The sequence below is a fragment of the Solanum stenotomum genome, chromosome 12 (assembly GCF_019186545.1).
Source record: "Solanum stenotomum isolate F172 chromosome 12, ASM1918654v1, whole genome shotgun sequence".
In the NCBI taxonomy this organism is placed as follows: Eukaryota; Viridiplantae; Streptophyta; class Magnoliopsida; order Solanales; family Solanaceae; genus Solanum; species Solanum stenotomum.
Genome location: NC_064293.1, coordinates 32754463 through 32776773, shown reverse-complemented (window position 1 = coordinate 32776773; position 22311 = coordinate 32754463). Strand labels below are relative to the sequence as shown.

General features: G+C 32.0%; 1 non-coding gene and 4 pseudogenes across 1 annotated transcript; all 5 read right to left on the bottom strand.

Moving 5' to 3' along the window:
- Positions 1 to 7962: 7962 nt before the first annotated feature.
- On the bottom strand, positions 7963 to 8091 carry LOC125849630 (U6atac minor spliceosomal RNA). Its single transcript, XR_007444703.1, has one exon. It is a non-coding gene; the product is annotated as a U6atac minor spliceosomal RNA (small nuclear RNA).
- A 321-nt stretch (positions 8092 to 8412) lies between these two features.
- On the bottom strand, positions 8413 to 14127 carry LOC125847335 (putative F-box protein At1g49610; annotated as a pseudogene).
- A 4221-nt stretch (positions 14128 to 18348) lies between these two features.
- On the bottom strand, positions 18349 to 18444 carry LOC125849637 (U6atac minor spliceosomal RNA; annotated as a pseudogene).
- Positions 18445 to 18804: 360 nt separating this feature from the next.
- Positions 18805 to 20504, bottom strand: LOC125847334 (putative F-box protein At1g49610; annotated as a pseudogene).
- Positions 20505 to 21285: 781 nt separating this feature from the next.
- On the bottom strand, positions 21286 to 21947 carry LOC125846310 (uncharacterized; annotated as a pseudogene).
- Positions 21948 to 22311: the final 364 nt, after the last annotated feature.

Genomic DNA, 22311 nt, shown 5'->3' with positions numbered 1-22311 from the left:
AAGAAAAAATAAGAGATTTAAAGTCGATCGGGCTTGCCACTGGTGTTCCCAAGTACAAACCAAGAAGGATTATCTCAATGAGTTTGGATTAGTTATTTGATTTGAGAAGAAAAAATAAGAGATTTAAAGTCTATCGGGCTCGCCACTGGTGTTCCCAAGTACAAGCCAAGAGGGATTAACTCAATGAGTTTGGATTAGTTATTTGATTCCTAATGAAGTTTATTGTTTTATTTTTAGTGAAAGAAATTTCCGAAAAACAAATATTTTGTACTATCTAATAAAAGAAACAAACCTACTACTATTAGAATCACATACATAAATTTCTATTTAAAAATGAAATCTTTTTATATATTTCTTCGTTTTTTAAAGAAGATATAATAATAAAAAGAATACCGTTCATCTATATTTCATGAATATTTATAATTGTTTTTTTTATGCATAAACATGAAGAGTTTCATCATATTTGTTTAACAAAATTTGTATTTTAAAAAAACTTTACAAAATTGATTACTATACCGCGCGAAGCGCGGATATGTTTTCTAGTAGAAAAAGAAAAGCAAAAAAATAAAAATGAAGTGCAGTGGCATTCTTGGAGAAAACGACTTAAAGGGGTATGAGTGGGGACTTTTTTTTTGGTTTTAAGAATCAGTATTACTTTTTAAAATATTTTTTTAAAATTAAATATTTAAATGCCAAATGGCAGTCAAAGAAGAAAATTATTAAGTTTTTTTGGAAAAAATAAAAATAAAACGTTATTTAAAATTTTTTCACGCGCTTAGCGGAAGTGAAAAACACTTCTTTTGTCACATCAACATTTTGTGTTTAATAGGTATACTTTTTGAACAATTCAGATATTCAATAGATAATAATCATAGTTAAGGTGTCTAACTGAAATATGTGGACAACTTTAAAGGACCGCAAATGACTTAAACCTTTTTTTTTTTTATAAAGTATTCATATAATATTATTAATTTAGAACTTAGCTCAGAAAGACTAAAATCTCAAACTCATAAATTTTAATTTAAATGTTGTGGCCTTGTGGGATCATGGAAAAGAATTGTGATGGCCACTTATGCAACTTGCAACCAAATACTCTTTCCGTTTCAATTTATGTGATATTTTTTGAATTTCAAAATTCAAACAAGTCTATGTTTGACTGTAAATTTTTCATACATTTTTTAAATCTTTTGAATTGTCAATTATTGTGACTTATAGTTATAATACTTTTTACGTAGTTTATAAATATATAAATTTCATTCAAAAAATCTAAAGATTTCATGCCTAAATTGCTGGTCAAATTTAAACGGTTTAACTTTAAAAAAACTAAATATACCATATAAATTAAGACAGAGGAAATAGCCTAGTAACTTACTGAGCAAGTTAAACGTCCAGTTAATTAGGTAAGTTGCTAGCAATATGTCCCCTCTAACAAAGAGTGCTAGAAGTGGAGAATGAGTGGGGAACAAAGACTTGGGAGGATTTTCCCTTTCTTGAAAAAAAAAGTATAGAAGAAGAAAAGATTTTGACGTATTTAATTAATTCCTTTACTGTTTCAAAGAAGATTAACAATAGTTACAGTAGAAAATGTGTCATGACAATTGCAAACCTAATAAAAGCACACAATCAATCACACATTACAAAGGTAAAAAAAGTTGGGCACAAGATTTATCAAGTTTGACAAATATGAGGGCAAAGTTCACAAATATCCGATTTTGGGCCATTATTTAATTTATATTTAAAAATTATCTTGCAAATTTACCCATGATTGAAGTTGAAAATTAATTTGCATCTAACTTCAGACATTTTTATTTGAAATTTGGCCTAGATTAAATATTAAACATGTTTATCTGAAGTTTGGTATAACTTGTCAAGACCGACTTCAGACATACTTAATTGAAGGTGATTTCAGACTTGGCAAGACCAAACTTCAGAATTTGGAGTTTCACTCATGGTGTCTTCAATGAGTGAAGTTCGACTTAGACTTAGTGTTACACTCGTGCTAAGTGTATCTTAAATTTATTTCACGCATGAATGTACCTTAAGCTAATTTATATCTTTTTAGTCTAAAATCAACCCAAAAATAAATAAAAAATTATGGGAATTTATGATATAATAAGTCATGAAATCTCCGTTAATCAAGACCGAACAAAGCTTTTGAAGCAGACAAAGAAGAAGTTGAGGAAAAACGATTTTGTATAAAGTTCACCCTTTATGCATAGTTGTTATGTCTAATTATTTATTAGACGATTTGATAGTACAAATTTTATTTTATTTGATTGGTTTCCCACCTAATATTTGATATCCGATATCTATGTTAGAGTCCAACTAACTTCGGAATTGCTTCGGAAAGCGTTCCCTAACAAACACGACTCCGTACCAACCAGGGAGACTCAAATATAAGACATCTTATTAAGAATGAATGAGTACTTACCACTCTACCACAATCCTTATCGGTACATAACAAAATTATTTACCCTTGTGTACAACTCAAAACGCGACTCCGTACCAGGAAGACTAAATATGAGACATCTTATTAAGAATGAATGAGTAGTTACCACTCTACCACAATTCTTATCGGTACATAACAAAATTATTTACCCTTGTGTACAACTCATTCCAAAATACATTCAATGTGTACGCACACTAGTGGCATGTATTGAATATACATGCTAGCTGTGAATTAGAAGGCAGTAGCCAAAATCACATCGTGTACAGAACTAGTCTGCTTTGGGAAGAACACATCATATGGATGGGACAATATGTACAAAACTCTAATTAGAACCTCCAAATTGATCAATGATTACATAGGATTCAACTTAGGCTGAGTTGGCCCTCCATGCTTAGCTAGTGGCCTTTTGAATATATGTGCACCTAACTTTAGCATCCAGGATTCAGTTTTTGGTGTCTCTTTGTTTATATTTGCATTATTGTGCATTTTCTCTTCCACAACCATACTGGCCCCATCCTATATAGGACCACTCATCTCACTAGCTAATCTAATGTGTGTAATTTTCATTACTTATTATTACTATTTGAATTTAATATTGTCATTAAACTTGAAATGGCAAAAAAGTTATTTGAATTAGAATTGGAAAGATACGTACGTGGAGAATAAATAAGTAAATAATAGCTTTTGTTTTGACATGTGTGTATCATCGCAATAGCTAAATATGAATAATCACAAAAATAAAAATAACTTTTAGCAACAATAAATTAAATATACCAATTAATAAAGAGTGTTAAAACTTTTACCGACATTAATTAATTGTCATTGGATCAAAATATCGTTATAGGCTTTAGAAATACTTGCAAAGAGTGCTAATTGCACATGTTTAGCGGCAATTAAACTATTGCTTTTAATTAAATGCCACTAAAGATTATTTTTGATGTGGTGAATGAGGCATGAAATATATGATGTGTACTTACCACAATGATTAAAGAGATATTTAGTAGCATTAAATTTTCCTTTTAGTGGCAATATTTGTTGCTGCAAAAATATCTGGCGGTAATTGATGAGTTAATGTCATTGTATATCGTATATATAGTCGCTAAATCTTAAGCGACATTTATATAAAGTATCGTTATAAATATTCATATTTATTATTATTGCCTAATTATAATATAATTACAAATATACTTTATTTTTAAATCCTTTATTTGTTGTACTTAGTAACAAAAAGGTCCAAAGAATAATCATGAGTTGTAGTGTTTTAGTGCCATATATATAGTGCAACTTGTAGAATTGAATTGGGTTGGACAATATATTTAGCAGAAACCATTGATAGTGCAAAAACAGGTGCGCGGTTTATCCTCTGGAAAAAGGTGAAGCTAAGCTTCTGATTTTTTTCATGACAATAGTTGAAAGGGATGTGCATGTATTGGATAAGCACGCGCACCAAAATATATAATGTTTGAACCTAGCTGTCGATGTCAATTCTCATGACCTTACAGAATTTGTCAGTAATTTCTAGCTAATTCATCGCTAAATAATTTCTAGCAAATTGAATTTTCATATAATTCATCATTAAGTGAAATTAGCATGAAATTTTTATTATTTAGCCACAAAATTGTGTTTGTCGCTACCTTATTTTCTCATAGTTATGCATGCTAGTTAAATGAATTTACTGAACTTAATTTTTTCGATATAAATATTATATATATAAAAAGCTTTAATACATATTAAATTATGAGTGTGTGAGTACAGAAAGAACAATATATATAGCTCAATGGAAAAAAATCTCAAAGATTAAACTGTACGTTAAATTTAAATGTTGAGAAATACATATCTTGTACATATATTTTTGTAGAGCCGTCAATATGGGCTAGGCCTGTTGGGCCGGCCTGGCCTAACCCGGGATTTAATAGGGCTGGGTTAAAAATTTTGGAGCCCATTTAAGAAAAGGGCTTTTTAGCCTGACCTGAATAATCCTGGTGATTTGTGGGGCTTGAGAAATATAGGTAGGGCCGGCCCGTGGGCCAATAAAAATTAATTAAAAAATATAATATAATATTAAAATTTAAAATTAAAGAGATCCAAACTCAAAATCTATTTAAAGTTTTTTAGGAAATCACTATGTATAGAAGTTGCATCCACCATGAAAATGTTCAAACACTTGTTGCTACTCGAAACTGGTTACATGGTTTTTCTCAAACTGGTAATATATTTTTGTGTACATTTAAATATTATAATTCTCAATTTAGTTATTTTTTAATATTTAACTAATTGAAACCACATATAAATTGCAGATGAAAATGAAGATGTTAAGACAATCTTCCCACAAGTTGATTCAGATATGCTTGATGAAGATGATCATGAAGTGTTAGATACGCCATAACTTTCATGAAATGTTAGATACACCATAAGTTTCATGATTTTTTAAGGAGTTTATTTTTTACTTTTTTATGGTTGGAATATTGTCATATTTTTTGTGTTTTATTGTGATCATTGCAAAACAATTAGGTTAATATTTCTATTTAGATATTTATACTTTTACTTGAAAAAAAACTTAATAAATATTATAAAAATTTTATTTGTGGATTTGATTAACAAGTAGTAACATTAACACCATGTAATATTGTTTTGTTGATATTTATGATAATATTTTTAAATTATAATTTATAATTTAATTTAATAATTATAAAGAAATATATAACTTTTAAAAAAGTGGGCTGGCCCGGCAAGCCTGTAGCCCACGTACTTGTGGGTTGGGCCGACCGTTTTCTGGCCCACATAAAAAATGGGCTAGCCTGTCCTAGTCCGTAAAATGTCAAAGCCTGTATGAGTTAGCCCGGATGGGGTGGGCTAGCCCATATTGACAACTCTATATTTTTGTATATTTTGTTTCCATATTTTGTACATCAAATTTCATTAATTGGGGATCACAATTTTTTTTTATCTAAAGCTAGGTTAGATTGATTTGTATCAACTTGTATATATATCAATTTGTGAATAAAGAAATCACTTCACCCAAATATATTGTTTTCTCTTCTTTTCTAAGATGGTATCAGAGTTTGATCATTCCAAAAGTCCTAACACTAGCGATAAAAGTAACAATATGGATTCATCTTTGGACTCTATGCTTCTATTGTCAACAAGCTCGTCATAATAAAGGTTTGAGAATGGTGGAGGCACACTTTTTTTGTTTTTTATTTTTTTTTTGCAAATATCTACTTCCACAAAATAAACATCAAATAATAAGAGTGTGGAGTTAGAGCACTACAAAATCAGATAAAATGCATTTGTCCTTAGTTATATCTTTATAGAAACTTTCAGTGGATACGTCAAATAAATGTTGGTTTTATGCAACTTGAAACGTATAGATTTTAAAAAGCTGAATGAAAATACATAAAAATTTATATCTCTTAAATGCATTTCCTTGAATATCAAACAATCAGAGGCGAAACAAGATTAGAAGTTTGGGGTTCTAAATTTTAGAACAGAACATAAAAATATTACAAAACATGCTTCATTCGTTGATAGAAGTTTGAGGTTTTAAATTTTAGAACAGAACAGGAAAATATTAGAAAACATGCATGCTTCATTCGTTGATAGTGGGTTTCAAACCCTAAACACTAGAGTGAAAAGCATTTTTCACCGCCATTCATTACCATAAAATTGTCAATCAATTTTGTTAAGGGTTCACAAGTTAACATACATATATATATTTATTCAATTTTTAATACAAATACAACACTTACGGAAAAGCTAGTAGGTTCATCCGAACCCACAAACACCCTAGCTCCACCTTTGCAAACAACCTTCTTACTTCATAATAATCAGAAAACAAAAATTACTTTTTTTCGATCTATTTTTATAATGAGACATGACCAAACGCCTCATTTTCTTTTTACTTGATTCATGCATGTTGATTTGATTATTTTTTTAAAGAAAAAACTCTTCTCTCTTGTTTGTTGAAATAATTATAAGGCTATATATATATTTTACGGAAAAGGGTCAAAACTACACTCCAACTAATTGAAATAGATCAAATAAACCTTTTAATTATAAGTCTAAAATATATTTTTAATATAGAGGACGAATAAAAAGAAATGAAGGGAGTACAGGCAAGGGAGATCCAAAATGGGCAACCATCATTAATGTTTGACACAGCTATATATGATGTCAAAAATAGTTGAAAAAAAAAGTGTCATGAAGAGGTAATAGGTTGCAACAAGCAATGGTGGTCCTTGTTATTTATCACACCTAAAAGCCAAAAAATGGTTTACATATACCAATGAAGACTGAAGCGATCTCTCATCAACTAACTATGCCTCCTTTTCCAACAACCCATCTAATTTGATGACTCATATTTATTGGACTTGTATTTTTCCCCCACTTTTCTTGAACAAATCTTATATATGCATCCCCCCTCCTTATTATATATCCAATATATAAAGGGATCATGCACCATCAAAAATAAAACATTGATAGTATAAGTTCTTTATATTACTATAATAATACTAATTTAAAACTCAACTATAGTAAATAGATCAAGTTTTTCTACTAATTTATCAGAGATAATTATCTAGTTAATCAATTCTAGCCTAACTATTGTTTATGAGAAAATCACACATCATGAATAAATGAATAAAATTCGATCTTACATACAAAATATATAATTACCTTTTAATATTTATCAAATATAGTTTTATATTACAAACAATATATAGCAGATTGAGGCAAATTTGGGATAGAGATTTTTTGGGATATCAGACTATCTGAACTTTTACCTTATTAGTGAGAGTTTCATTGCCTTGTAATCTTTTTTTCCTATTCCCAATTTTAAAAAAATAAAAATGAAAATCATGCTTGATTAAAGTACATATATTAGAGATGAATAAAGACGCAGATCTTGAGAGACAATGAGGTCTAATCGATTTGGATCAGATAATCAAATGATATATATAAGACATTAAAACTCATTTTTTTTTATCAAGTATAGACACATTTATATATATGATATCTTCTAACTTGTTTTGTTACTAGGTAATTAGTTAAAACGGTAAATAATTTGAAGAAAAAAATTGGGTGGTAATTGACCCCCACATAGTTTACTTATGTAACGGACAATTTCACCGTAATTTACATGTGTTTCTATGTATTATATATTCCTATACATATTCTATCATAAAACTTTGCTAAATTTTATAAATGGTCCCTAAAGTAAATTTCCTTGAACCAAAATCAGACAAAATATTTATCTCATGAAAATCATAAAACACTAACCATTGTATTCAAAAATCACAATGACGTTTTTCTTAAAACTTATTTGGAGGTAAAATGGCTTTCACGTTTTTTTATTTTTTTGTCTTTTTAAGGTGTTAGGTATCCACATTGGAACCTAACTAATTTTTTTATCTCGGGTAGGGCCCATTCAAGAATAGCACTTCTACCAAAGACTTTTCTATACTTAGAGTCCGAAAATGGGATTTCTTGTTAAGGAATAAGCAAATCCATTCACAACACCACATCCTTTGCTGATCCCAGAGAGGTGGAATGCCTTAAACAAATGTGTGATAACAGGTAAAACCCAAAGGTTGTTTCCATCCTTGTGGGGGAAGATGCCAACCATCTCTCTTTTTTACAAACACGAACCTCAAGTTAAGGGAAAAGGCGAATTCTGGACACCGTTAAAGGTGTTCAAATAAAAAAGGATCTCGCTGGAGTTGTCCGTTTTGGTTTTAAAAATATTTCGGTGGCCCTTCATGCATTTTGAAAGAAAAAAGTGACCCTTTCGACTTCATACTCAAAGTGTATGACTTGTACATCATCTAGAAATAATTGCACACTGACGAATAGAAAACAAAACTACTGAAATTACAATGTCAGTCAAACAAATTACAAGCAATATTCAAATTATAATCAGATCCCAATCTTTTGTCTTTACAATCACAAGAGAGTTTCAAACATAACTAAAGAGTATCAAAAACATTTTGGGTAATTGGTCCTGAGGAAATAACTGCACTAATAGAAGTTCTAGGAAAAAGTAACAAACACTTCATCAGTTGTGAGATATTTGTAGAACAACTGTTGCATCCCTTGTGCTTTGGCACTATAACCATTTTCTCCAGATTTATTGCATGCTCAAGTAAGAACTTCAAGAATTGGTCGAGCTCTGTTGCATCAGATGTACGCGTACCACTACAAAATGGCATAACCTTGACATTCTTCAAATTTTGTAAGGAAACTTTGAATATGTTTTCTTCAAATGAGAGGAGGTCATATAATTCCAACACTTCAGTGTATTCTTCCGCGTCCTGAAAAATTGAGTGGTCCTGAAATTGAATTACACACTCTTTAAGTAATATTGTAATCAACATTTGACACGTAAATGAAAATACAAATTGACAGAAAATAATAAGATGAATAACATACCTCCACACCAGGAAATATCATCAAATTTTCCAAATTAGGAGTCGACCTTAAGAGTTTGTCTAGCATGGGGAAGGAAACTTTTGAAATGTAAGAACTTATTGTCAACCATTTACATTCTAGCAACGGTAAGGAGAAGTTTAATTCCAGGTCCATCATCCAAATGGAAATCACCTAAACAGAAGAATGAAACAAAATAGAAGGTAAGTACATTGAACTGTTAAAATTGTTCTGTTTCTTTGATCTTTGACAAGCCTTCATAAGTTTTATAGAAAACAAACATACTTCGTGAAGTAGATACAAAATAATTTTAGATTCTCCATAACTTTAGTAAAATTACTAATGTTACCGGTTAGTAGGGATGATAATGGGGCGGTGCGGGGGAGGTTGAGCTTAACCCACAAAAAATTTAATCTTCCCCGCCCGTTCCGCATAATAATTTTTTTCATTTTCAATCCGCCCCATCGCGCCCCACATAGACCCACCCCACATGATTTTTTAATATTTTCTTTTTTCTAGTTAAGTTTGATATTAAAAATAAAATTCATAAAAGAAAATTCAATGTTTCATTAAGTTGTATTAATTTAATAGGATAGTGACTTAAAAATTTATTTCTTAGAGGTCAATTGGAAACGTGTAAGAAATTGTATTATTTTTTAATTGAAACATTTTTATTTACTATTTTGAATATTTTAGTAGCTTTAAAGAAATTATTTTAATAAATAATGCTCTATCACTCTTATAATATGTAAAAAGTTAAAATTAAGTTTGAACCCACATAAAATCACATATACCTGCATCCCGCCCGCCCAACATTATTTTTTTAAAAAAGCCCACTTCAACCCGCCCTGCATCCCACCCACCCCGTACAACCTTAAACCCGCTTCGCTCCGCATAGCCTTAAACCCTCTCCGCTCCGCATAGCCTTAAACCCGCTCCGCTCCGCATAGCCTAAAACCCACCCCCCACATCCGCCCCGCCTCATTGCCTCCAAATCAGTTAATGCTAATTAAAAGAATTTGCAATGGGTGTACCATTTTTTTTGATTAATTTCTTGTTTGTCTCTTTTACGTTTACTCTTAACTTTGTTGATACTTAGAAGCTATTGGAAAATATCAATTCTAGTATACTTAGTTTCAGTCTTCAAATACTGCATCTTATTTTTCCAAAATCAAGAAATTATGGGATGAACTTGCATATTCACTTACCTTACATGATTGCATATGTGGTTGCAAAGAAGCTTTCCAAAAGATGGAAGAGGAATAAAGATTATATCAGTTGTTGATGGGTTTAAATGAGATTTACTAAAGTCAAGACAAACATTTTGATGCTTAAACCACTTTCTGATATGGATACTACATACTCTATAGTGATTGTAATAATGAGAGTCATCTTGAAGCTCATACTGTGATTGTCTCTTTTAGCACATATACTGCTTGTTTTTTTGATGGTACACATGCCTCTTTATCCTCCTAGGTCTTAATATCCACAAAAGGTGATTTTTGACAACAAAATGAATAATTTGTTTTATCGCTATTGCAAAAAACCTGGTCATGTTATTGGAAATTGTAGGAAACTTCAATATTAGAATGGTTCTCACCCTAATCAACATAGGTCTCACAACAACACTTCTGCAACTTCCACTTCATATAGGAGGTCTGCTGCTTATGTTCAGGCTAATGCTTCTAATGTGCCTCCACTTTCATCAAATCAGTTGACCAGAATGGAACTGACTCTGTCATCTATGCAGGTTTAGTAAGCCCTTCTGATTTATAAATTTGCTTGTCACATGTCTCATAGACTCAGGTGCTAGTAATCACATGACCCCAATTAATTAATCTTTCCTAACTGACATCAGTCATCATTCTATTCCTTATCTCATTACTTTGCCAAATAGAATTATATTGTAAAAGTTACTTGTATTGGAACACTTACTCTGTCACCTGAGTTAGTGTTAACAAATGTTCTTTATGTGTCTTCTTTTCAATATAACTTGATTTCTGCACACAAGTTAGTAGTCCAATTCAACTGTGGAGCTTAGTTCACTACCTTTACTATTGTGTTCTACAGGGCCCTTCTCTAAAGAGGCCACTGGAGCTTGGTAAAGTGTATCAAGGGCTTTACATTCTTCATACGTAGTCTCTTTTGACTTTCGATTATGTAAATTCCATTGTGGCTACTACTTGTGTTGATAATAAAGTTGTTGTTACTTTTACTACTTCTATTGAACAATTGTTTCTTTCAATAAACCTATTGTTTCTAATTCTGTTCCAGTATCAACATGTATTCCTTCTTTTGTTTGTTTCAGAATGATCTTGCTTTACTTTGACATTTTAGATTAGGACACATGCTTTATCATAAGATGAAATCCATTGTTAATAAAAATGATCAATTATCTAAGAAACAAGACTTCATCTGTAAAGTGTAACCTCTGGCTAGACAACAAAGACTAGCATTTTCGTTCCATCAAAACCTCATGCCGTTTTCAACTCATTCATATTGATCTTTGGGGATCCTACCACACCCAAACTTACAATGGCAATAGACATTATCTAACCATGTTGGATGATTTTTTCAAAGCCACTTGACACACTTACTATCTACCAAGTCTAATGCTTTTTCCCTTATCAAATTATTTATCTTCACGATTTAGACTCAATTTCATACCATAATTCATACTCTAAGATTTGATAATACTTTTGAGTTGGGTTCTAGCACTAACGCATCTTCTTTCTTTTCTTCTCTTGACATTGTATATCAAACATCTACTCTTCATACCCCACAACATAATGATGTTATGGAAAGGAAACAAAAACACTTATTGGAGCCTCCATGACCTATAATATTTTAATCCAAACTTTCAATCAAATATTGGGGTGAGTGAGTCCTTACTACTAATTATCTTATTAACGAACTTCCTTCACTTTTGTTATAAAATTACACCCCTTATGGTCTCCTATATAAAACTGCTCCATCCTACTCACATCTCAAACCTTTTGGTTTCCTTAGTTTTGCTGCAATACCTAAGCCTTATAGGGATAGGTTTAAATCTAGATCCATCACTTTTGCTTTCTATGGTTATAACATGACCAAAAAAGGACATATAAGCTCGTTGATTTGGACAAGTAGGCAGGTTTTTTTATCCAGAGATGTCATGTTTCATGAGACCGTTTTTCCTTACTCTGCTCTTTCTTTTCCTTCTATGTTTCCTCCTCCGCCACCAACTTTTTCTGATTATTTTGCTTTACAGATGAAATAAAAGGTTTTTTTCTCTNAACGCATCTTCTTTCTTTTCTTCTCTTGACATTGTATATCAAACATCTACTCTTCATACCCCACAACATAATGATGTTATGGAAAGGAAACAAAAACACTTATTGGAGCCTCCATGACCTATAATATTTTAATCCAAACTTTCAATCAAATATTGGGGTGAGTGAGTCCTTACTACTAATTATCTTATTAACGGAACTTCCTTCACTTTTGTTATAAAATAACACCCCTTATGGTCTCCTATATAAAACTGCTCCATCCTACTCACACCTCAAACCTTTTGGTTTCCTTAGTTTTGCTGCAATACCTAAGCCTTAAAGGGATAGGTTTAAATCCAGATCCATCACTTTTGTTTTCTATGGTTATAACATGACCAAAAAAGGACATATAAGCTCGTTGATTTGGACAAGTAGGCAGGTTTTTTTATCCAGAGATGTCATGTTTCATGAGACCGTTTTTCCTTACTCTGCTCTTTCTTTTCCTTCTATGTTTCCTCCTCCGCCATCAACTTTTTCTGATTATTTTGCTTTACAGATGAAATAAAAGGTTTTTTTCTCTTTCCACTCTACCAACTCCATGGCAAGATAACTCAATTACTCTTTCGAATCTGAAGTGTAACAAATTCAGTGTAAACTTAGGAGATCTATTGATTTTCTATTCTTGTAAGAACTTGTAGCTGCCATCTTAAACCAATAAAAGGAACCAATATTTAACCTCACATACTAGATCAAAATTATATGAGTTAATTAAAAGGAAGTAAATCAGGAGATAATTAATCAGGTTCACGAACTTTAATTGAAATAATCATTACCCCAATGCTACAACCAAGTCGAAAAATAGAGGATTCAATAGATTATCAATATCAATATAAGAGGTAGAAATAAGGAGCTCTATTCACAATTAACATAAAAATTAAAGACAAGAGACATTTGAAACTGATAACTGACCTTGATAAACCAGGATGAAAGTATTAGCTCATTAGCACATCGAACGCTTACCAAAAGATCTATCAGTATGTCCTCATCCATTGAATCAAATTCATCACTACAGAGACAAAGTTTGGCATGGTCCAAAGATGACAAGTCCTTAAGCTCAATTTCCGTATAATCAAAATCCCCAGAAATCGTTAAATGTTCAACATATGGTGCAACAATTTCAAAGCAACAATCACCTTCGAATGAATACCAATCTCAAATAGGATGATAGTGATCAATCAATTTCAGTCTCTTACATTTTGGAGAAGTCATGTGCAAACGATTAAACCCACAAAATCCAAATAGGTTGAATGATTCCAATTGATGACAATTTGACATTATTTGTTTAATATGTTCATCCCGGATTAACAAATTCTTAAGCGTTAAACTCTTCAGAGATATCCAATTTAGTACACAATCGTCTAATATTCTGCCATTCTGGCATTTGAGTTTTAGAATTGACGAGCTACTACAAAAAACTTCTGGCAGACTATAGGGTTGGTCATGCTCAATCGCATCAGTATCATAACTTATATTCAGGCATAGACCCTCCACTTTCTTGTTCACAGCAAATTCAAGCCACTTGTCAATTACGGGAAAATAAGACACATCATCCACACGTTTGAACACAAAGTTTAGACTACACTTTTTAATACTAGAGCTGCTAAGGAGAGGTAGTACATTATCCGTTAAGGAAATGAATTTGTGTAACATCAAGCTATCTGAACGACTAAACTCCTCATTGTCATAAACAAGTTTGTCGATTGAAATCCAGAAGCATTGCCAATGTTTAGAGAGAATAATTGTTCTGAAGGCATCTGTTAGGGACAATCGAGAAAGAATTTGAACAATAAGAGCGTCAGGTAGTTGACTGATTCTATCAATGAGGCCAGTTTCATCACCTTCTGTCTCAATCTTCTCTTTTTTCTTAGGTGAGTTTTCAATAAGCCAACTTTCAGAGTTTCCATAATCACCACGACTGCTAGGGAATTGGTCTTTCTCACTCATGGTTGCCATGCTACTTTTATTTTGTTGAGAAACAACAAAGGGCTAATACTGAAAAGGGGGAAATTATCAGACATTATTACTGAGAATTATTATTGCTTAAATTGATTTTTTCATATTTAGAATAATGTTGATCACATAGGCAAAGTAACACTCTGGGCCTTTTGGCAAAAACGACATACTTATGGTAAACTTTTGTTTTGTTTTGTTAAAATGAACCATATTTAATTGAAGAATTAATAATTAAAATTATGATTTAATGAAACAATGTAAATAATGTCTTGTCCGCTCATATTTTTATGTTTTTCGAAAATTAGTCTTGAAATTTGTTTTTTTAAAAGGGTGTATCTTAAGCAAAGGTGAGGATTGAAAGTTCAAGTGGGTCCTACTGATTTCAATTGAATTAGAATAAAATAAAAATAATTCAAACAATCATTAATCTACCAATTGAACCTTTGTTTATCTAATGGACAAAGAAGTCAATTTGTTAACATATATAAATAAACATGAATTAATGTCTAACCGTCAAAGTTTTTTTTTTCTTAATTTTCTTAGAAATATTTATATCATAATTAAGTTGATAACAAAGTTAAAAGCTTAACAAAAATCAATTACCAGGAGTATCCAGAGGATGAGCCCACAAGAAAAAATGGATTTATAGATCCATAAAAATTCAACAAATGGATAAGAATAATACTCACATTGGATAAAGAATGAGAAAATAGGAAAAATAGAACTACATAAACTAAGCGGTGAGAGCGAGAAAGAAGCCGAAGAGATGAATAAAGTGAGAAGAGTAGGTAGGTTTTATAAAAAATGTGGTGAAGTCAAGAATGAAAGGATAGCGCGTGAACGTTACAACACTTTTAACTAGGTAAAGTTCAATAGAAATCACCAAAATATCCTTTACCCCATCAATCAATCTCAGCTCGGGCATGCTTACGAGCTACGGGCCAATACTGACTCTTTATCTAGGGATAACTAATAAAACTAATACGACCCTTTCTCAAAGAGCCCTTAACTCTCTATTAAGTGAAATTATTTAACGACGGATAAATCGATACAAGTTATGACAACCCTCACACGAGGAAAAAGGAAGGCTTTCGTTAAGATAATTCACACATACAATAATACAAGGAAAACAATTAACGTCATACTACTTTAAGACTCTTCCTGAGATCTCTTTTCTTTTGAAAAGATACAAGAACGAAACAATCAATCTATTGATATTGGAAGACCTAATTCAATGTATCATTTCTAGATTTAATGAAATTCAACAAAATCGAGAAGAATAATACCCGCATTGGATAAACAAAGAGAAAAACAGGAAAATAGAACCAACCTTATTACTGAACATAAACTAAGCGGCGGGAGCGAGAAAGAAGCCGAAGAGATGAATAAAGTGGCCGGAAGGATAGGTAGGTTTTATAAAAATGTGGTGAAGTCAAGAATAAAAGGATAGCACGTGTAAACATTACAACACTCTTAACTAGGTAAAATTCAATATAAATCACCAAAATGCCCCTTACCCCATCAATTAATCTTAGCTGGGGAATGTCTACAAGTGAGGGCATACATGGGGACGGGGACGGCGTGACGGGACAGGCCATTGGTTGATCGGGATTCAACCGATCCCAGGATTAACCTGGTCGGGATTCGCGTGACAATTTGAAGTCCCATCCTGTCCCACTATATTAATGGGATGGGATAATGTTTGACGGGACGTGACGGGATGCGAGATTTGATATGGGTCCAATAAAGATAATATAATCCAATTGCTTCTTTTACAAAACATGACAAATGACGATTTAGCAATTTTCATGTCTATACAAATATTTTTTATTTTAATAGACATATCTTTTCATGAAAAATCACAACATTTTAAGTGACACTTTTTCATAAAAGAACAAAATTATTTTGAACAAGTATATATATAATTTGATATTTTCGTACTAGTCATATCATATACTAGTAAAAAAAAAAAATCAACGACCACAACATCAAATATACTCCAAGAATTTTGAGGGTCTAACACAATACAAAAGTATTATTGAATTTCATATCTTGTGCTCCAAATATAAATTAGACACTGAGTCTAATTTTAACTTTATCATAAGCAAAGAACCCCCACATTTTAAATATGATCTCAAAAATATTTTTCAAGTCTTTGAAAATAGTTTTTCCACATATATTTTTCATACTATCATATGAACCTCATTTGGAAATATTATTATTCTACAAAAGAATTATAGTGCTTCAATTCTCTTTGATAATCTTTACATAGTGTCAATGTTCATTCCATAGAGACACCTATTGTAGGCAAATATTCACACACTTTGACTCACTGGTCTTTTTTTTTTCTATCATAATTAGACATACCACTTAGTATTTAGAATACTAACAATAAAGACAATTTTTTTTGTACAATTTGTTTCTATTTAACAATGATGTTTGTAGAAAACTAAAAGTACAACACTGACTTATTCAAACCAATTGCATAGTCTAATATATTCAGAGTAGAAAACTACAAAATTTTTTAGTCTACAATAATCAGACACAATCAAATTTCACACGGACTACAAGATTGCAAAGTTTTTTTCCCAAACAGAATAAAACATATTCTTAGATTATCACATAGAAATGCTTTTCTTTTCAGGTAGCCTTCCAACTATAACATTTTGACCTAAAATCTGCATATCTCATTCTGCAAATTGAAGAATTTTAAAGGCAACACTATTTGCCAAGAAAAAATCATTCAAAAACATATAGTTTGCAGATCTTTTTCCAAAGACACCCATGATAAATATCAAAAGAGTTAACTTTTAGAAACTATTTTACTCTTTGGATAAATAATAAGAAGGTTACTTGTGTAATCTTTAATCGGAATACCACCAATTTTTTTTGGTACATTCTCGCTTCCACCTTGCTAAGCAAGGCACCAAATTATGAAGAAGTAGTGCATTAATCTTCTACTTCCATAATATGTTTCCCTCAATCAGTAGAATACAAGAAATACCAATAGAATAATAATTTCCTTAAGATTGTTATTGATCCTGTATTCCTAAGATACTTAGAACAAAAACTTTGAAGAACTTGATAAGAAACAACAAAATTTAAAGAGTGTTTTCAAAACTAGAAAATTAAAACCAGTAGAGAAAATAGAATCAGAAACATATTAGAAATAATATACAACATATTTTTCTCAAAGAAGATAATCGACCCCACTAAATGCACAGTGTCCCCTTAAGAAAATTATTCCCCTCAAGTACCCGAGGTTAATTGAATATATCCTCCCAGGATAGAACGATCTTACTCACCGGTGTATCGATACCTAAAATCACGGTGTCAGCGAACCACTCAACAATAATAAAGTACACTTAGAATACTAGATTTAGTACTAGTATAAGAATTCCAGAAAATTGGTTCTTTTAAAATGAGAGGAAACCTTTCTATTTGTAGACAACAAATGGTAGTGTGTATAGGTTATTATTGTACCTTACCGGAAAGGTCACAATCCTTTGGAAAAGTCACAATCTTTCGAAAAGTCACAACCTTTCATAAAAGTCACAACTCTTCATAAAAGTCGCAACTCTTCATACAAGTCGCAACTCTTCATACAGTTCGCAACTTTTCATAAAAGTTGCAATCTTTCATAAAAGTGACAACTCTTCATAAAAGTCGCAACTCTTCATTTTCCATTCACACCTTTTAAAACTCAACAGATCTTACCTAAGAAAGGCTGTATAGAATGGGGATCTGCCACGATGATAAATGCAACTATGTCGGGATGTACCAGAGACAATGAAGCATATTTATTTTAAGTGTCCATTCTAAAAAAGAAGCATACTCACAATACTTCAGTGTCTTGGAAAAAGGATGAGACAACTGGATTATAGAGGAATATGAACAAGGGTGGATAGATCCACAAGAGAAAGAGGTTGCAGAGACCTGGTATTGGCAGCATTAGCAGAAGTGGTCTACCAGATATGGAAGACGCGTAACTCTTCCCTATGGGAGAAAGCATCCCACCACCATGGCGGATTATGGAACAAGTTATGCAAGAATGCAGGCTACATAAAACCACTTTTTTTTTAAAGCTGTTTGGTATCCACATTGGAGCCTAATTAATTACTTGCCTCAAGTAGGCTACCAAATTCGTGAGTATCGCTCTTACTAAAGATTTTTCTATACCCAGGACTTGAAACTAGGACTTCTTGCTAAGGGAGAAACTGTACCATCTAGTGCACCCCATTCTTAAGGTTATTTTCCCATCCATCCCTATCGGGGGAGATGCCAACCAACTCCCCTGTTTACGAACACAAACCTCAGGTTAATGGATGAGCAATTTTTTTTCTTGTGTGCAAATTAATGGCTGGCTTTAAAAAAATTAAGTTATAATTCAATATAATTAATGCAAGCTGCATAGTTATGTTCTTAACCGCTTTATTTGGAGACAATCTTAAATCTATGACTTGTACATCATCTAGAAATATTTACACACTAAAGTTCACCTCCTGAATGTGATTACAACATGGTGCAAACCCAAAATTGATGCATATAATTGTAATGGTTAGCTCGAAATACTCAATGAATGAAATAATATTAAAGAATTATTGTGAAATAGGTGCAAGCTCGAAATTTCAGACTTCGATAAGTGCAATTTCAAATTTTCCTAACTTCCTAAGGGAATAATTGCACTAATAGAGTTGTTGAAAAGGCTAACAAATTCTTCTTTAGATTTGAGGTATCAGTAGAACAACTGTTGCATTCCTTATGCTCTAGTACTATAACTAGTTTCTCCAGATTTATTGAATGCTCAAGTAAGAACTTCAAGAATTGATCAATATTTGTTGCATCAGATGTATCCGTATGACTATATAATGGCATAACCTTGACATTCTTCAAATTCTGTAACGAAACTTTGAATATGTTTTCTTCAAGGGAGAGGTACTTCCTGTCTTTCAACAACTCATTCACTCCGTTCTAAAAAAAAAGGATGGTACTACAAATACCGAACAAGGACAAATCAGGTTAGTCGTTGAAGCTGTAGGGGATCAATATACATTTGACATAAAGATATCGTGAAGTAAGAAATGAATACCTTCGTATCAGAATATATCATCAAATTTTCAAACTTAGGAGTCGACCCTAAGAGGTTGTCTAGTAGGGGGAATGAAAGTTTTGAAATACATGAACTTATTGTAAACCATCTGCATTCCAGTAATGGTAAGGAGACGTCTTCCCTTTCCAACATCAAAATAGAAATCACCTAAACAGAAGAATGATGCAGAATATAAAACATGAGATCTATTCACAATCAACATAAAAAGACTGGAGACATTTGGGACTGATAACTGACCTTGATCAACCAGGATGACAATATTAGCTCATTAGCACAACGAACACTTACCAACAAATCTTTCACTATGTTTTCATTCCTTTCAGCAAATTCATCACAGTAGAGATTAAGATTGGCCTGGTTCAAAGATGATAAGTCCCTAAGCTTAATTTTCGTATAATTAAGACCCCCCAAAAATCGTTAAATGTTCAACATATGGAGCAACAATTTCAAAGCAACATGTATCAGTATCATCTTCGAATGGATACCAATCCTCACGAGGATGACTATGATGGATCAATTGCAGTCGCCTACATTTTGGAGAAGTCATTTGCAAACGATTAAATCCACAAAATTTATGTATCTTCAAAGATTCTAATTGAGGACAATTTGACATTATTTGTTTAATATGTTCATCCCGGAGAAACAAACTTTCCAGCGTTAAACTCTTCAGAGATGTCCAATTTAGTACACAATCTTCTAATATTCTGCAATTTTTGTTGTTGAGTTTTATAATCGATGAACTACTACAGAGAACTTTTGGCAAGCTATAAGGTTGGTCATACCCAATCAGATAAACAGTTCTATGATGTATATTCAGGCGTAAATCCTCCACTTTCTTATTCACAACAAATTCAAGCCACTTGTCCACTACGGTAAAATAAAACACACCATCACCATATCTGAACACAAAGTTTAGACTCAACTATTTAATGCTAGAGCAACTAAGGAGAGGTAGTACATTATCCATTAAGGAAATGAATTTGTGCAATGTCGAGCTATCTAAACGACCATACTTCTCGTTGTCATAAACAATGTTGTTGATACAAGTCCAGAAGTATTGCCAATCTTTAGAGAGAACAGTTGTTTTGAACGCATATGCTATGGACAAAAAAGAAAGAATTTGCACAATAATAGCATAAGGTAGCTTACTAATCCTATCAGTTTCTTCACATTCTGTCTCTATCTTCACTTTTTTCTGAGCTAAGTTTTCAACAAACAGACTTTCAGAGTTGCCGGAGAATTGCTCTTGGTTGCTCATGTTGTTCAAACTGTATTATTATTGTTGCCAAAAACTGTAGTGTCAGTGAACGACTTAACGACACTAAAGTAAATTAGAATTTATTTGTGCAGAATAAGAAGAATTATAGAAAATTTGTTGTTGAAAAAATAAGAGGAAACCCTCTATTTATAGACAACAATGAGTAGTGTAAACATGTGCATATTGTGACTTATCGGAAAGGTCACAATCCCTTCGAAAAGTCAGAATCCTTTGAAAAAGTCACAATCCCTTGGAATTGTCACAACCATTCGAAAAAGTCACTACCTTTCAGAAAAGTCACAAATCTTCAGAAAAGTCACAACTTTTTAGAAAAATCACAACTCTTCATAAAAGTTACAACTTTTCAGTTTCCATTCACACATTTTTAAACCCAACAACTCACAATTGTCATGCTACTTTTCTTTTGTTGAGAAACAACACAGGGCTAAGAAGGGGGGAAAATTATCAGACATCAATACTAAAAATAAGTTTACTTGTAATTAGGATTGCTGTAGATAATTTCCGTTTTTTTTAATTCTTTCTTTAATGTCCAACTAACAAAGTTAATTCTATCGCAATATCACTTGACACTATTTTTTAATATGATAATATATGATATTTTTTAAGTTATGACTTGTACATCATCTAGAAATATTTAAACACTGACGATAGAAAACAAAACTAGTGAAATTACTTAGTCAGACAAACAAATTACAAGCAATATCCGAATTATAGTCAGATTCCAATCTTGTGTCTCTATAATCGCAAGAGAGTTTCAAACTTAACTGTCAGAAATATTTTGGGTAACTGGTCCTGAGGAAATAATTGCACTATTAGAAGTTGTTGGAGAAAGTAATAAACACTTGATCAGTTGTGAGATATTAGTACAACAACTGTTGCATCCCTTATGCTTTGGCACTATAACCAGTTTCTCCAGATTTATTGCATGCTCAAGTAAGAACTTCAAGAATTGATCGAGCTTTGTTGCGTCAGATTTACACGTATTACCACTACAAAATGGCATAACCTTGACATTCTTCAAATTTTATAAGGAAACTTTGAATATGTTTTCTTCAAAGGAATTGAAGTCATATAATTCCAACACATCAAAGTATTCTTCCTCCTGAAAATATGGGTGGTCCTGAAATTGAATTACACAACCGTTAAGTAACATTGTAATCAACATTTGACACGTAAATGAAAATACATATCAGAAATAAAAATATGGCTGAAAATTTTTATTAGACATTTCAAAGGAACATGTAAATAATGAGATGAATAACATACCTCCATATCAGGAAATATCATCAAATTTTCCAAATCAGGAGTCGACCTTAAGAGGTTGTCTAGCATGGGGAAGGAAACTTTTGAAATGTACGAACTTATTGTCAACCATCTGCATTCTAGCAACGGTAAAGAGACGTTTAATTCCTCGTCTATCATCGAAAGAGAAATCACCTAAACAGAAGAATGAAGCGGAATAGAAGGTAAGTACATTAAACTGTTCAAAATTGTTCTGTTCCTTTGATCGTATATAGAACTTACCTTATTGTAAGAGAACATGGGTCTTCATATATAAAGTAATAGGTTCTTTTTCTCTCTCCACTGTTAGAACGACTGAACAAGAATGATAAACTTACAAGGGATCCAAAGTAAAACTTGCTTTGATTAGAGACACGTTAGTACATTTCTTGAAGATAGTTGGAGTCTCTCCCATGAGCAATTGGAAGAATAAATAGCAACTCTATCTTTGGGATTCAACTATGCCACAAAACAAGTAGCATTCTAGAATGTTGCTCTTCTATTC